Raw genomic sequence first — 16728 nt, 5'->3', positions numbered from 1 at the left:
AATGGTTCAAAATCACATTGGACCAGTGGGTTCTAAACATCAAACAACACTGTTTTCCATTAGAGTTTGCTTGGCCTCTTCAGGACCTATTTGTGATTTCTCCCTGTGAGCCATCGGTAAAGAAGCAGATTGTTTCTCAAACCCTCCACAGGCTGGAAGTCCTTGGGGGCCATAGTTCTAGTTCTCCCAGACGAATGCAGGACCCAGCGTTACTCCATTTATTTTGTGGTGCCCAAGAAATGGGGCACTTTCTGTCTGATTCTGGATCTCAAACAGGTGAACAAGGCTCTCAAAGTACCATATTTTTGGATGGAAAATATGGTACTTTGAGAGCCTTGCCCCTGCGCACCACTTGGTCATTGCGGTGGTGCGCAGGGGCGAGTTCTTGGCTTCCCTGGATCTTACAGAAGCATATTTGCACATCGGAATCTGCGAGGATCATCAGCGATATCTCCGGTTTATAGTCCTTGGGAGGCATTTTCAGTTTCGGGCCCTACCGTTCGGTTTGGCGACAGCCCCCCACACTTTCACCAAGGTGATGGTGGTGGTGGCAGCAACTCTCAGGAGAGAGGGAGTACTGGTTCATCCATACCTAGACGACTGACTCATTCGAGTGAAATCAGAGGACCTCTGCAGGCTGGCGATACACAAAGTTTTACACCGCCTGCGCTCCCTTGGCTGGGTCATCAATCAGTCCAACAGCCATCTGCTTCCTTCTCAGGTCCTGGACTTCTTGGGAGCGTGATTCAACACCTGAGTCGGCAAAGTCTTCCTCAGGGAGGAACAGATAACCAAACTAATGTCGCAAGTTCATCATCTCTTGTTGCTGCCGGTACCCAGGGTTTGGGATTACTTGCAGGTTCTTGGTTCCATGGCATCCTCTCTGGAATTGGTCCTGTGGGCATTTGCTCATATGAGGCCTTTGCAGAGAGCTTCGCTTTCCCACTGGGATCCAATGTTGGAAGAGTTCCAGGTTCCCTTACTACTCACAGAGTCCTCTAGAACAAGTCTTGGTTGTTGGCTTGACCTCGACCACTTGAAGCGAGGTGTGGACCTAGAGTTGCCTCAGTGGATGATAGTAACCATGGATACCAGCCTATCTGGTTGGGGAGCCATGCGCCAGTCTCAGTCAGCCCAGGGCCAGTGATCGTAGGAGGAGGCGCAATGAGCCACACTGAAGAGAATCAAACCTCTTCTTCATACCTCCGACTTCCGCACAGTTCTGCAAGCTATGATCCTGTCCAAACTTGATTATTGTAACGCTATCCTCCTTGGCTTACCAAAAAGTACCCTACAACCTCTACAGTTATTACAAAATGCTGCGGCACGCATCCTTACCAACACACACCGTCATGACCACATCACACCAGTCCTTCAATCTTTACATTGGCTCCCTGTAACCTCCAGGATAATATATAAAGTACTCACGCTAATACACAAAGCAATTCATAATCAGGACATGCAATGGTTCCCAGAACATCTCCTGCTTCACACTCCGACAAGACCCACAAGAACACATCACCTAGCCAAACTCCAAATACCCTCTCCTAAGTGCTTGAAACATATCACCTTTAGAGAGCGATCCTTTATCATATCAGGAACCTCCCACTGGAACAAAATGCCTTCCCAACTACGCCAGGAACCTTGCCACAAAACATTTAAGCACAATCTTAAAACATGGCTGTTCAAACTAGCGTATCCTGACTAATAAACTGACTCCCCACATAGATTCGACATCACCGTCCATTTGACCACCTACCGACCGCTCATTTGACCCTCTCACCTTCTTTTTTTCTCTCCCTACCCCATCTGACCCTCTCCCCACCCTTCTGACCCTCGCCCATTCTACACCCCCCACCCTCTCCTTCCCCCCCTTCTTTACTCTAGGTTCCCTCCTCTTCTTCCCCCCCAATCATCCTTATTGCTTATTTAACCTACTTGTTAATATCAACTTGTACATTTGTATATATTTCTCGTATTATTCTCCCCTGCCCTTGTTAATCCCTACCTGTTAATGTTATTATTGTAAAGCCTGTTGCTAATTTATGTTACATTGTGAACCGAGGTGATGTTTTGCAAACGTGCCTCGGTATACAAGAAACCTCTAAATAAATAAATAAATAAATAAATAGAGCTGTGCACTTGGCGTTACAGAGATTTCATCCCCTAGTCCGCAATCGGGCAGTGAGAGTTTTGTCTGACAATGCGACAACAATGGCCTACATCAACTATCAAGGGGGAACCAAGAGCTGCCCAGTAGCCCTATAAGCGGAGAAGCTTATGGCCTGGGCAGGACGTCATCTAGCTCTGCTGGTGGCCTCTCACATAGCGGGGGTCGACAATGTGCAGGTGGATTTCCTCAGCTGTCAACAGCTGGACCTCAGAGAATGGGAGTTCTCCTGGGACGTGATGACGTTCATCTCTCACTGATAGGGCCCTCCTCATTTGGACATGATGGCGACTCAAAAGAATGCAAAGACGCCATGCTTCTTCAGTCACAGAAGGGAACATGGGGCGAAAAGGGTAGATGCACTAGTGCTTCCTTGACCGCATGATGTTCTGCTCTACATGTTTTCTCCACGGCCTCTGGTAGGCAAAATTCTGTGCCGAATAGAAGGTCACCCAGCGACGGTCATCCTAGTACCTCCAGAGTGGCCTCGGAGACCATGATTCACAGACTTAATCAACCTGACCTTGGACGGTCCTCTGCACCTAAGCCATCTGTCAAACCTGCTATGTCAGGGTGGAGTATTTTTAGATCAGGTGGATCACTTTTGTCTAGTGGCCTGGCTTATGAGAGGAGACAATTGAGAAAGAAAGGTTATCCTAAGGATATCATATCCACTCTCTTACGGGTACGAAAGACCTCTACTTCTCTAATTTATGTCAGGATGTCTAAGGTCTTCGACTCTTGGTGTAAGCCTCAGTGGCACAAATTCTTGCATTTCTACAGAAAGGACTCAGCAAGGGGTTATCCTTTAGTTCCCTCCGGGTGGAAGTAGCAGCTTTGGAATGTCTTAGAGGCAAGATCGAAGGTGAAACCCTGATGTGGTACGTTTTCTGACTGGGGAGAAGCACTTGAACTCTCCATTTGTCCTTCGTGGAGTCTTAATTTGGTGCTCCAGGTGTTATGTGAACCTCCTTTGAGCCCTCAAGAAGTTTGCCTTAAAGGATTTAACCCTCAAGAAGGTGCTTTTGGTGGCTATCTGCTCCATTAGGAGGGTCTCTGAGATGCAAGCCCTCTCCTGTAGGGAGCCTTTCCTACAATTTTCTGATTCTGGGGTTTCACTCAGAATGGTTCCATCCTTTCTTCCGAAGATCATCTCTGCCTTCCACTTAAATCAGTCAGTGGAGCTTCTGGCCTTTCCGGGTTTAGATCAGGATAGTCCTCATGCTAGAGAATTGAAGCATCTAGATGTCAAAAGAGTGCTCTTGTGTTACCTTGAAGTCACCAATGCTTTTTGGGTTTCTGGTCATCTGTTTGTTCTGTGGAATGGAGCTAAGAAAGGACATAAGGTGTCTAAAGCTACATTGCCCGTTGGTTGAAAGAGACTATCGCTTATGCTTATATTTGCCGTGGACGACCTGTTCCGGAGGGTTTAAAAGCTCATTCGATCCGGTCGCAAGCTGCTTCCTGGGCAGAGAGCCAGTTGGTATCACCACAAGAAATCTGCAGAGCGGCGACTTGGAAGTCTCTGCACACTTTTGCCAGACATTATCGTTTGGATGTCCAGGCATCGGATGTCAATGATTTTGGGAGCAGTGTCATTCAAGCGGGACTCTCCAGGTCCCACCCCAGTTAGGGAAGCTTTGGTACATCCCAGCAGTCTGGACTGATCCAGGTACATACAGGGAAAGGATAATTGGTTCTTACCTGCTAATTTTCGTTCCTGTAGTACCAAGGATCAGTCCAGAACCCATCCATTGGGTAGGGATGAGAGTCCACTTGTTGTTTCTATTCACGTCATTTTCTGTTTGATATCCTAGGTGCTGCAGAAGAAGATTATTTTTCATATGTACATAGTTTGTGTGGTTTCTTCTTGTCCTTGCTTGATCTGACCGTTGTTTAAACTGGTTATCCTGCTTTGGTAAGTTTAATACTGAAGAGAAGCAGGTAGCACATCAGATTAAGAGGGAGTGCCCTTCAAGTTTTTCTCTGACTCCATCTGCTGGAAAGGAGGCATAACCCAGCAGTCTGGACTGATCCATGGTACTACAGGAATTAAAATTAGCAGGTAAGAACCAATTTTCCTTGATTTTTGTTATACTGGTAATGGTAATGAGGTTTCCTCACACTTCTGACTTCTGGGTAAGATCCTCTCCATGCTCCACCTTCTGATTACTGAGAAGACCCAGGGAAACCTCTCCCACTGCCTATGGGTAACCGAGTTTTAAATATTTCTGATAATACAAGGACTAGGGGGAACTCTATGAAGTTAGCAAGTAGCTCATTTAATACAAATCGGAGAAAATTAATTTTTTTGCTCAATGCATAGTTAAGCTCTGGAATTCATTGCCAGAGGATATGGTTATGGTAGTTAGTGTAACTGGGTTTAAAAAAGGTTTGGATAAGTTCCTAAAAGAAAAATCCATAAACTGCTATTAATTAATAAACTACAGTAACTTGGGATGTATTTATTTAATGTTTGGCTACTTGCCAGGTACTTGTAGCCTGGCTTGGTCACTGTTGGAAACAGGATGCTGGGCTTGATGGACCCTTGGTCTGACCCAGTATGGCATGTTCTTATGTAAACCTGGCCCTGCTCCACATTATTTGTGTCAGCAGGAAACAAGTACAGAAGAGACCGCCCTGCAGTTCTGCTGGTGATCAGGATCTCTGGGCCTGTTCTGCATCAGTTGTAGGAGACAAAATCCCCCTCATGCTTAATATTAGGAGATAAAGGCAGATCACCCTGTCACTAGAAGAGAATGAATCCCTCTCATGTTCTGACAGATTGGTGTTACTTTCCCTTAGCTCTGGGCACTGCTCCTTCCATCTCTATCAATTACTATCAGGACAGAGGAATCAGGGTTGTGTATGAATCTTCAGGATGGTACCCAGAGCCCGAAGTGACCTGGAGACAAGAAGATGGACAGAGCCTGACATCATTATCTGAGACAGAAACACAAAAGCACAATGGTCTGTTCAACATCAAAACCTCCCTCCTCATGGAAACAAATCAGTACGGCAAGATTTCCTGTTGTATCAGAAATATCATCCTGAACCAAGAGAGAAAATCAATGATTTCTATATCAGGTGAGTGACGGTCGCAGAGAGCAGCCTTGGTGATAGAAAGTGTTCATGTGAGGGAAACCCTAACCCGGCAGCAGGGAGGGCTTCCTGGAATCGGATCCAGAGAAGGTCCTTAACTTGTCTTCCTTCACCCCCTGCACATCCTTCCTCTGCTGTATCTCCACTCTCAGTATCAGAGAGAGAATCAGCGATTTCTATATCAGGTGAGTGACGGTCGCAGAGAGCAGCCTCGGTGATGGAAAGTGTTCATGTGAGGGAGATCCTAACCTGGCAGCAGGGAGGGGTTCCTGGAATCATATCCAGAGAAGGTCCTTAACTTGTCTTCCCTCACCCCCTGCACATCCTTCCTCTGCTGTATCTCCACTCTCAGTATCAGAGAGAGAATCATTGATGAGGTGAGTGATGGTCGCAGAGAGCAGCCTCTGTGATAGAAAGTGTTCATGTGAGGGAGAGCCTAACCATCTCTTCCTGGAATCAGATCCAGAGAAGGTCCTTAACTCGTCTTCCCTCACCCCCTGCACATCCTTCCTCTGCTGTATCTCCACTCTCAGTATCAGAGAGAGAGAATCAGTGATTTCTATATCAGGTGAGTGACGGTCGCAGAGAGCAGCCTCGGTGATGGAAAGTGTTCATGTGAGGGAGATCCTAACCTGGCAGCAGGGAGGGGTTCCTGGAATCAGATCCAGAGAAGGTCCTTAACTTGTCTTCCCTCACCCCCTGCACATCCTTCCTCTGCTGTATCTCCACTCTCAGTATCAGAGAGAGAATCATTGATGAGGTGAGTGACGGTCGCAGAGAGCAGCCTCTGTGATAGAAAGTGTTCATGTGAGGGAGAGCCTAACCATCTCTTCCTGGAATCAGATCCAGAGAAGGTCCTTAACTCGTCTTCCCTCACCCCCTGCACATCCTTCCTCTGCTGTATCTTCACTCTCAGTATCAGAGAGAGAATCAGTGATTTCTATATCAGGTGAGTGACGGTCGCAGAGAGCAGCCTCGGTGATAGAATATAATATCACCGATATTACATTCTATAGATAAATATTATATTCTATAGATAGAATATAATATAATATCTATCAAAATAGGCAATACCATCTCTTCTTCCCTCCCCTTACTTCAAGGTGTCCCGCAAGGCTCTTCCCTCTCCTCCACCCTATTTAACATTTACCTTACACCTCTATGCCACCTCTTAACAGAACTCAAACTTAACTTCTATCTATATGCTGATGACATCCAAATCACAATCCCTATCCGCAACACAATATCCGATGCACTGAAGCATTGGGAAACGTTCCTATCAATGCACTACTTACGAACCTTCATCTTGCTCTGAGCACAAACAAAACAGAACTACTACTTATCTCTCCCCATTCTAAACCCCTTTCACTGCATGACCCCTCTTGTAAACCTACTTTAAACCAACCCTTTGTAAGAGACCTTGGAGTCATTCTGGATGAGCAATTAAACATGAAAAAATACGTAAGCTCCATCCTTAAAGATGGTTTCTACAAGCTAAATGTCCTAAAAAAACTCAAGCCACTGCTGCACTTATAAGACTTTCGTACAGTTATCCAATCATCCCTCCTTACTAAACTCGACTACTGTAATTCATTACTACTAGGTCTCCCGCATGCCACCATCAAACCGCTCCAAATGTTGTAGAATGCAACAGCCAGAATTATCACTAACACCCGCAAAACTGACCACATCACTCCAATTCTGAAAAGCCTTCATTGGCTGCCAATCCCTTTCCGTATTCTCCATAAAACATTAACTACCATACACAAATCCATCTTCTCGCACAACTCTCTCTGGCTCGACTCTCCTTTTAGCCCTGTCGTACAGACCCGTCCCACCAGGTCAGTTAACAAAGGAACCCTGCAAGTGCCCTCTCTAAAAACAGCAATCTCACCTCCACCAGGGATAGAGCTCTTTCTATAGCAGGCCCTGTGCGATGGAACTCCATGCCCATGACGCTCCGATTAGAATCCTGCCCAATCAAATTTAGATCTAAATTAAAGACTTGGCTTTTCCATCAAGCCTACCCTGACTAATCTAACTCCCTCTGTGAATCCCAGATCTGCCACTGTATAATATGCTTTTGTGAATTCCAGAAATGCTATTGTATAATACACCGTTTTTACCTGTTCCCCACCCTGCATAGCATTAATCCTTGCCCCCCTTTGGAGTATGTAACTTACCTTTTGTAACTCCTCCTGCATAGCATTAACCCTGCCCCCCCCCCCCCCCTTTGGATTATGTAACTTAACATTTGCCGTTTGAACTCATTTTATCCCTCTAGATATAGTTATTTATATATATATATATAGTTGCTCTTTATTTGTTGTTGAATCTATTTAACCAATGTTTACATTCCTATCTTTTCTTGCCTCTGCTTTAGTTATTCTCTTCAGTCATCTTCCCTTTACCCTGTTATGATGTATTTTCCTCGCTTTGGTTAATATGTGAACCGACATGATGTGCCTTTCTAATGTCGGTATCTAAAAATTACTAAATAAATAATAAATAAATAAATAGAAAGTGTTCATGTGAGGGAGACCCTAACCCAGCAGCAGAGAGGGCTTCCTGGAATCAGATCCAGAGAAGGTCCTTAACTCGTCTTCCCTCACCCCCATGCACATCCTTCCTCTGCTGTATCTCCACTCTCAGTATCAGAGAGAGAATGTTGAGATTACTTACCTGATAATCTCCTTTTCCTTAGTGTAGACAGATGGACTCAGAACGAATGGGTATAGTATGCTCATGCTAGCAGTTGGAGACTGATCTGACGTCAGCACGGGTATATATACCCCCACAGGAAGCGTAGCAACTCAGTAATCTTCCTTGCAAAAGCTGTTATGGATGTATGTGTACTGACGCTCAGTGAAATAGTGAAACAGGATTCCCCTGACCGACTGATAGTAGCTGGAGACCACCAACATTCACAACCAGAAGGCGTCGACACCTGGCAAAGGGGACACTCTCATGTAAGAAAATGACATGGCCTACCTTGAATCGATGAAACCCATGTATACCGGCAGCCTGGGCAGGATGCTGAGTCCATCTGTCTACACTAAGGAAAAGGAGATTATCAGGTAGTAATCTCAACATTTCCTAGCGTGTAGCCAGATGGACTCAGAACGAATGGGATGTACAAAAGCTTTACTCCCAGCCCGGGTGGGAGGCTGCCTGAGGACTGAGTAGGACTGCCCTCGCAAATGCTGTGTCCTCCCTGGCCTGGACATCCAGACGGTAGAACCTGGAGAAGGTATGGAGGGAGGACCAACTCGCCGCTTTACATATTTCTGCAGGCGACAGCATCCTGGATTCTGCCCAAGATGCTGCTTGGGCTCTGGTAGAATGAGCCTTGACTTGTAGAGGCGGCGACTTCCCGGCCTCTACGTAAGCTGCTCTGATAACTTCTTTAATCCAGTGGGCGATGGTGGGCCGAGAGGCCGCTTCACCTTGTTTCTTTCCGCTGTGCAGGACGAACAGATGGTCCATCTTTCGTACTTCTTCTGTCAATTTCAGATATCTGGGCAGCAATCTGCCGATGTCGAGATGGCGTAGTAAACGGCCTTCTTCTGATTTCTTCAAACCCGCCATGGTAGGCAAAGATATGGTTTGGTTGAGGTGAAATTGTGAGATCACTTTAGGTAGAAAGGAGGGAACCGTGCGAAGATGGATAGCCTCAGGAGTGATTCTCAGAAAGGGATCACGGCAAGACAGCACTTGTAGCTCTGAGATGCGGCGTGCGGAACACACTGCCAGCAGAAACACCATCTTCAAAGTTAGAGAATGGAGAGACAGGCCCCGAAGGGGTCTGAAGGTGGATCCCGCAAGGAAATCCAAAACTAGGTTAAGGTTCCACAGGGGCACAGGCCACTTTAGTGGCAGACGAATGTGCTTGACTCCTTTCAGGAAGCGAGACATCTGGATGCGTGGCAATGGTCTTGCCGTCCCTCCTGGGACCGTAGCAAGACAGCGCAGCCACCTGAACCTTGATGGAGCTGAGGGAGAGACCCTTCTGAAGTCCATCCTGCAGGAAATCCAGGACAATAGGGATAGTAGTCGCATGTGGATTGGTGCCATGAGTGTCGCACCAGGCTTCAAACACTCTCCAGACCCGTACGTAGGTGAGGGATGTGGAAAACTTGCGAGCTCGGAGAAGTGTATCTATCACGGGCTCCGAGTAACCTCTTTTCTTCAGTCTAGCCCTCTCAATGGCCAGACCGTAAGAATTGAGCCGGATCCTCGTGGAGGATGGGACCTTGACGAAGCAGGTCCCTGAGTGGAGGCAGGGGAAGGGGCTCCCCTGCCAGTAGTCTTCTCATGTCCGCGTACCAGGGTCTTCTTGGCCAGTCTGGTGCCACTAGAAGAACTAGGCCCCAGTGCTTCTGAATCTTGTGGATAAGGGCACCCAGCAGAGGCCACGGAGGAAAGGCGTATAGCAGAGACCCTGGAGGCCATGGCTGAACCAGGGAGTCGATCCCGCGAGAGAACGGATCTCGCTTGCGGCTGAAGTAACTGGGAACTTGAGCATTGGACTTGTCTGCTAGTAAGTCCATGTCCGGAATCCCCCAGTGATCCACAATCATCTGGAAGGCTGTGGATGACAGCTGCCAGTCCCCTGGATTTAGGCTTTCTCTGCTGAGGAAGTCTGCCGTGGTGTTGTCCTTCCCGGCAATGTGGACGGCGGAGATGTCCTGAAGATTCGCCTCTGCCCAAGCCATCAGCGGGGCTATCTCTAGAGATACCTGTCGGCTTCTGGTTCCGCCCTGGCGGTTGATGTAAGCCATCGTGGTGGCGTTGTCGGACATCACTCTGACTGCTCGGTTCCGCAGTCTGTGAGCAAATTGCAGGCAGGCTAACCGGACTGCTTGTGCCTCTAGACGGTTGATGTTCCACCTGGACTCTTCTCTGTCCCACCGCCCTTGTGCGGTGAGTTCTTCACAGTGTGCTCCCCAACCACTCAGGCTGGCATCTGTAGTGAGCAGAGTCCACGTGGGGGCGGACATCTTCGACCCCCTGCTCGTGTGGTTGGACTGCAACCACCACCGTAACTGGGTCCGCACTCTGGCTGGCAGAGGTAGATGCACGGAATAGTTCCGGAAGTGGGGGCTCCAGCGAGAGAGCAGGGAGCGTTGTAGAGGTGTTATATGGGCCTTTGCCCAAGGTCTCACTTCCAGGGTGGATGCCATGAGGCCGAGAACCTGCAGATAATCCCAAGCTATGGGCCGGCTGGCCCCCAGCAAGGACCGGAGACGCGTCTGAAGTTTTAACCTTCTCTTGGTAGTGAGACTGACTTTATCTGCCTGGGTGTCGAACTGGACTCCCAGGTATTCCAGTGATTGGGAAGGCTGTAGGCAACTCTTGTTGAGGTTGACTACCCATCCCAGGCTTTCCAGGAGGGCGATCATTCTGTCGGTTGCCCGATGGCTCTCCTCTCGTGATTTCGCCCTGATCAGCCAATCGTCTAGATAGGGATGGACAAGGATTCCTTCCCGTCTGAGCGCCGCTGCTACCACTACGACCACCTTGGTGAAGGTCCGCAGCGCCGTAGCTAACCCGAAGGGCAGAGCCCGGAATTGGAAGTGGCATCCCAGAACCTTGAAGCGTAGGTAGCGCTGATGATCCGGATGGATCGGGAGATGGAGGTAAGCTTCTGACAAGTCTAAGGCCATGAGGAATTCTCCTGGCTGTACTGCGGTCTTGACTGAGCGCAGAGTTTCCATGCGAAACCTCGGGACCCTTAAGTATCGATTGACTGACTTGAGGTCCAATACGGGCCGGAAAGTGCCCTCTTTCTTGGGTACCATGAAATAAATGGAATAGTGTCCAGAATTCATTTCCCATGCAGGTACTGGGATGATGGCTTTCAAGGACAGGAGGCTCGCCAGGGTAGCTTCCAATGCTGCCTTCTTGTGTATGGGACATGAAGATTCCACAAACTTGTCCGGAGGGAGATGATGAAAGTCCAGATAATACCCCTCTCGGATGATGGCGAGGACCCACTGGTCCGACGTAATCTCGACCCATCTGGGGTAGAAGAGGGTTAACCTGCCCTCTATGGCTCCGTCCCCCGGATGGATCAGCTGATTCTCATTGGGAGGCGCGGCCGGGACCTGAACCCGAGCCGACTCCCCCTCTTGCGCTGCTTGGTCCGAAAGGACTGGTTCCTGGCCTGAAGACGAGGTGCCTGGTAGCGACTCCTATAGGGAGTGAAGCGCTGGGAGCTTCTACCTCTGGAGGGCCTCGGAAAGGTGCGCTGGTTCCTCTTGGACCTGTCTTCCGGCAGTCGAGGTACTGGAGAGGCGCCCCATGTGCTGGCCAGTTTATCAAGGTCGCTGCCAAACAGGAAAGAACCCCTAAAGAGCATTCTGGTGAGGTGTGTCTTCGAAGGAGCATCGGCTGACCAATTCCGTATCCAGAGCTGCCTCCTGGCGGCTACAGAGGATGAGACCCCCTTGGCTGTCGTACGGACTAGGTCTGATGCAGCATCCGTGAGGAACGAGAGAGCTGACTCCATGTCTGTTGCCGGAGCATTGTTCCTGACCTGTGACAAACAGGAACGCGTCACCACTGTGCAGCAGGTTGCGATCCGCAAAGATAGAGCTGCCACCTCAAAGGTGTGTTTCAGGATGGGGTCCAATCGCCGGTCATGAGGCTCCCTGAGGGCCGCCCCCCCCTCAACTGGAATGGTAGTGCGCTTGACCACAGCGCTAACCAAGGCGTCCACCTGAGGGCACGCCAGCATATCCTTGATTGCCGGTTCCAGGGGGTACATGCCCGTCAGGGCCCGACCCCCTTTGAATGAGGCCGCCGGCGCAGCCCGTTCCAAATCTATCAATTGCTGTGCTGTTTGCAAGAAGGGAAAATGGCGGGCTGTAGGACGAAGACCTTCCAGCAGGGGGTTCTGCGTAGATGGCACCGTAGTGCTGGGACCTGTAATAGCCAACTCCGCCAGGCACTGAGATACCAGGTCTGAGAGATCTTCCTTAGGAAAGAACCGCCTCATGGTTCGATATGGCTCAATCCCTAAGGGAAGTTCCCCCTCCTCCGGGGGTTCGGACTCATCCTCCGAGACATCAGGGTCCGCCTGAACCGGACTGCTCGGAGGCGGATGCCCATAATAAGGGCGCGAAGGTCCAGGGGCAGGATCAGCTGGAGTAACAACAGCAGCAGCCGCAGCAGCAGGGCCTGGACGGGAAGCCATTTGCATCTGTACAAAGGCATGAATCCCCTTAAAGAGATCCACCCAGGGAATGGAGGCGGTCTCTAGTCGTCGGGGTACCAGGTCCCCCGGGATTCCAGGTTGGTCAAGACTGCCCGCTAGATCCGGGGTGGCCCCTGGCGAACTGTCAGCAAACCTCGGTTGAGACTGATCTTGGCCCGAGGCTCCCACTGCCTCCTCACATTGGGCACAAAGGGAGTCTGGCTCTTTACTGTGCGTGGCTCGAAGCTGGCATGCTGAGCAGAGGCCGAGGGCTCTAATGCCGGAAGCAGGAGGTGCCCCCGCTGAAGACGCTGAGGCGTTCTGTTCCATGAAGAATACGCGCTTAATATAATATGCGCTCAGGATGTGCGGCAGCAGTATGCGCTGAATACAACAGGCGCTCAATAATGTGCGGCAGCAATATGTGCTTAATACAACAGGCGCTCAACAATATGCGGCAGCAATATGCGCTTAATACAACAGGCGCTCAACAATATGCGGCAGCAATATGCGCTTAATACAACAGGCGCTTAATATGCGGCAGCAATATGCGCTTAATACAACAGGCGCTTAATATGCGGCAGCAATATGCGCTGAATACAACAGGAGCTCAATAATGTGCGGCAGCAATATGCGCTTAATACAACAGGCGCTCAACAATATGCGGCAGCAATATGCGCTTAATACAACAGGCGCTTAATATGCGGCAGCAATATGCGCTTAATACAACAGGAGCTCAATAATGTGCGGCAGCAATATGCGCTTAATACAACAGGTGCTCATTAATATGCGGTCAGCAATATACGCTCAATGATATCTAATATGCGCTCATTAGTATGCGGTCAGCAAGATACGTTCAATGATATCCAATATGCGCTCATTAGTATGCGGTCAGCAAGATACGTACAATGATATCCAATATGCGCTCATTAGTATGCGGTCAGCAATATACGCTCAATGATATCTAATATGCGCTCATTAGTATGCGGTCAGCAACATACGTTCAATGATATCCAATATGCGCTCATTAGTATGCGGTCAGCAAGATACGTTCAATGATATCCAATATGCACTCATTAGTATGCGGTCAGCAATATACGCACAATGATATACAATATGCGCTTAGTCATAGACAGGCGCCTATCATGGGCGCTCAATACCTGAACAAGGCCAACAAAATGGCGCCCTCCACGGTGTGCCGCCTACAGGCCACGCCGCCGATCCTCGTGCCTCGGAGACCAAAAAGTAAGATATGTACGCCTTACCTGATCCTCGGCGCTTCCCGGCTGTAACCCGGGCGGTCTCCGGTTGCGGGGGGAGAGGGCAAGTACCTTCACCGCCGCGCTTGAGGAATTTCACCCGCTGCCTCTGAGCCGCCGAACTCGTCTCGCTCGGGGCTAAGTCCACGCCGGGACCGAGGCGCCTCTCAGCCCGACCCGAGCCCTTCACGCTCGGGGGCTAGATCCCTGCCGCGATTCGGCCACCGGACCGAGGCCTAGACCTCCGAGGGATCACGGAAATCACCCCGGGAAACTCAACTGGGGGAGGGACCGTAAGGTATCACCGCAGGAGTGCGGGGCTCGATGTTCCTGGAGAAATTTTAGTAAGTAGAATAGAGAAAGTAGAAAATAGAAAGTAGTATTGGAAAACACGCTCTGCGAGCGTGTAGGCTCTCCAAACTGCTTTGGAGACGGAAATTACTGAGTTGCTACGCTTCCTGTGGGGGTATATATACCCGTGCTGACGTCAGATCCGTCTCCAACTGCTAGCACGAGCATACTATACCCATTCGTTCTGAGTCCATCTGGCTACACGCTAGGAAATCAGTGATTTCTATATCAGGTGAGTGACTGTCGCAGAGAGCAGCCTCGGTGATAGAAAGTGTTCATGTGAGGGAGACCCTAACCATCTCTTCCTGGAATCAGATCCAGAGAAGGTCCTTAACTCGTCTTCCCTCACCCCCTGCACATCCTTCCTCTGCTGTATCTCCACTCTCAGTATCAGAGAGAGAATCAGTGATTTCTATATCCGGTGAGTGACGGTCGCAGAGAGCAGCCTCGGTGATAGAAAGTGTTCATGTGAGGGAGACCCTAACCATCTCTTCCTGGAATCAGATCCAGAGAAGGTCCTTAACTCGTCTTCCCTCACCCCCTGCACATCCTTCCTCTGCTGTATCTCCACTCTCAGTATCAGAGAGAGAATCAGTGATTTCTATATCAGGTGAGTGACGGTCGCAGAGAGCAGCCTCGGTGATAGAAAGTGTTCATGTGAGGGAGACTCTAACCATCTCTTCCTGGAATCAGATCCAGAGAAGGTCCTTAACTCGTCTTCCCTCACCCCCATCCACATCCTTCCTCTGCTGTATCTCCACTCTCAGTATCAGAGAGAGAATCAGTGATTTCTATATCCGGTGAGTGACGGTCACAGAGAGCAGCCTCTGCGTTTTGGGGGCAGCGACGTGGGCGTGGTTTCGGGCCGGGGGCGTGCCGGGGGCGTGGCCGCGGCCTCCAGACCAGCCCCCGGGACTGGAACACGGAGCGGGGCAGCCGGCCAGTGCACGCAGATTTACGTCTGCTTTTCGCAGGCGAAAATTGTGGAATAAAGGTAAGAGGGGGGTTTAGATAGGGCCGGGGGGGTGTGTTAGGTAGGGGAAGGGAGGGGAAGTTGGGGGGAGGGCGAAGGAAAGTTCCCTCTGAGGCCGCTCCGAAATCGGCCTTGCGCGCGCCGACCCCGGATTTTATAAGATACGCTCGGCTACGCGCGTATCTTATAAAATCCAGCGTACTTTTGTTTGTACCTGGTGCGCGAACAAAAGTATGCGATCGCGCAATTTTTTTAAATCTACCCTTAAGGGATAAGTAGCAATGAAAAAAAAAGCAAGCAAAAATGTACTCTTTATGACCAATGATTAAATATAAGGCGGAGTGTGAAAGTGGGGATCAAATACTATAGGATGAAGCCTATTATGAAGGTCACAATTCTCACAGGTTCTTGGTGAATTGATAAAAACATTGGGCACACTGGTACCTATGTTAGAGTTATACCCAGACATTGCCAGGGCTACCCAACAGCGTCGGAAGAAATGTCTTCAGATGGGCCCAGGATCATGTCAGGAGCTCATATGATCATACGATATCCTTGTAAATGTGTTCTAAGATTCCAGAATAACAGAATGTGTTCTTTCAGCCTCGCAAACACGTTTCTTTCTCGATTCTCATTTGCCACAAACTATTAGCCAAAATGGTAATTGAAGTAAAATGAGCATATGTACCGGCTTTCCCTCTCTGTTTCCTTTAATGTGCGCAAAGTCATTTTTGCTTTTTACCTTCCCCCCAGTTTCATGGTAAATGAATTAGAGGGCTTGAGATTAAAGGAAAATATTTTTTCTTTTTCTTACTAAAATTGTATTTCTTTTTACTTTTCTAAATCCCCTTTATTCTGAATTACATTGATATGCTGTATTGCTGTCTAAATTGGTTAAATTCAATAAAAGAAAGAAATTATTGCAAACCTCAAACGCAGCGTGAAGTTACTGGGCTCTGACGCTCTTTTAACAGACATAGGAAGGACGACGAGGAACCGAAGAATTCATTTTAGGTGTAATTTTCATATCTGCCCTCATGGGCAGTACAAGCAGAGATTTCCTTCGAGAGTTGCCCCAATAGATTAAACCCGCAAAGATTTCCACCTGCTCTTTCTCTGAAAATAATTTCTAGCCTCCCCTAAACATATAGTAACATAGTAATGACAGCAGAAACAGAGCAAATGGTCCATCCAGCCTGCCCAAAATGCTTCTTATGGTAATAACTGCCGCTCCGTGCAGGTTACCCCATTTCTCTTACGGGTAGTAACTGCCTCTCCATGCACGTTACCCCCATGTTTCTCTTAAGGGCAGTAACTGCTGCTCTCTGCAGGTTACCCCCATGTTTCTCTTAAGGGCAGTAACTGCTGCTCTGTGCAGGTTACCCCCATGTTTCTATTAAGGGCAGTAACTGCCGCTCCATGCAGGTTACTCCCATGTTTCTCTTAAGGACAGGAACTGCCGCTTTGTGCAGGTTACCCCCATGTTTCTCTTAAGGGCAGTAACTGCTGCTCTGTGCAGGTTACCCCCATGTTTCCATTAAGGGCAGTAACTGCCGCTCCGTGCAGGTTACCCCCATGTTTCTCTAAAGGGCAGTAACTGCTGCTCTGTGCAGGTTACCACCATGTTTCCATTAAGGGCAGTAACTGCCGCTCCGTGCAGGTTACCCCCATGTTT

General features: G+C 49.0%; 1 pseudogene; it reads left to right on the top strand.

The window, feature by feature from the left end:
• Positions 1–16728, top strand: part of LOC115081317 — an 89066-nt pseudogene that overhangs the window by 56187 nt on the left and 16151 nt on the right.

The sequence above is a fragment of the Rhinatrema bivittatum genome, unplaced genomic scaffold, assembly GCF_901001135.1.
Source record: "Rhinatrema bivittatum unplaced genomic scaffold, aRhiBiv1.1, whole genome shotgun sequence".
NCBI lineage: Eukaryota > Metazoa > Chordata > Amphibia > Gymnophiona > Rhinatrematidae > Rhinatrema > Rhinatrema bivittatum.
The sequence above is the reverse complement of the archived record's forward strand: the minus strand, read 5'-3'. Positions and strand labels throughout refer to the sequence as shown.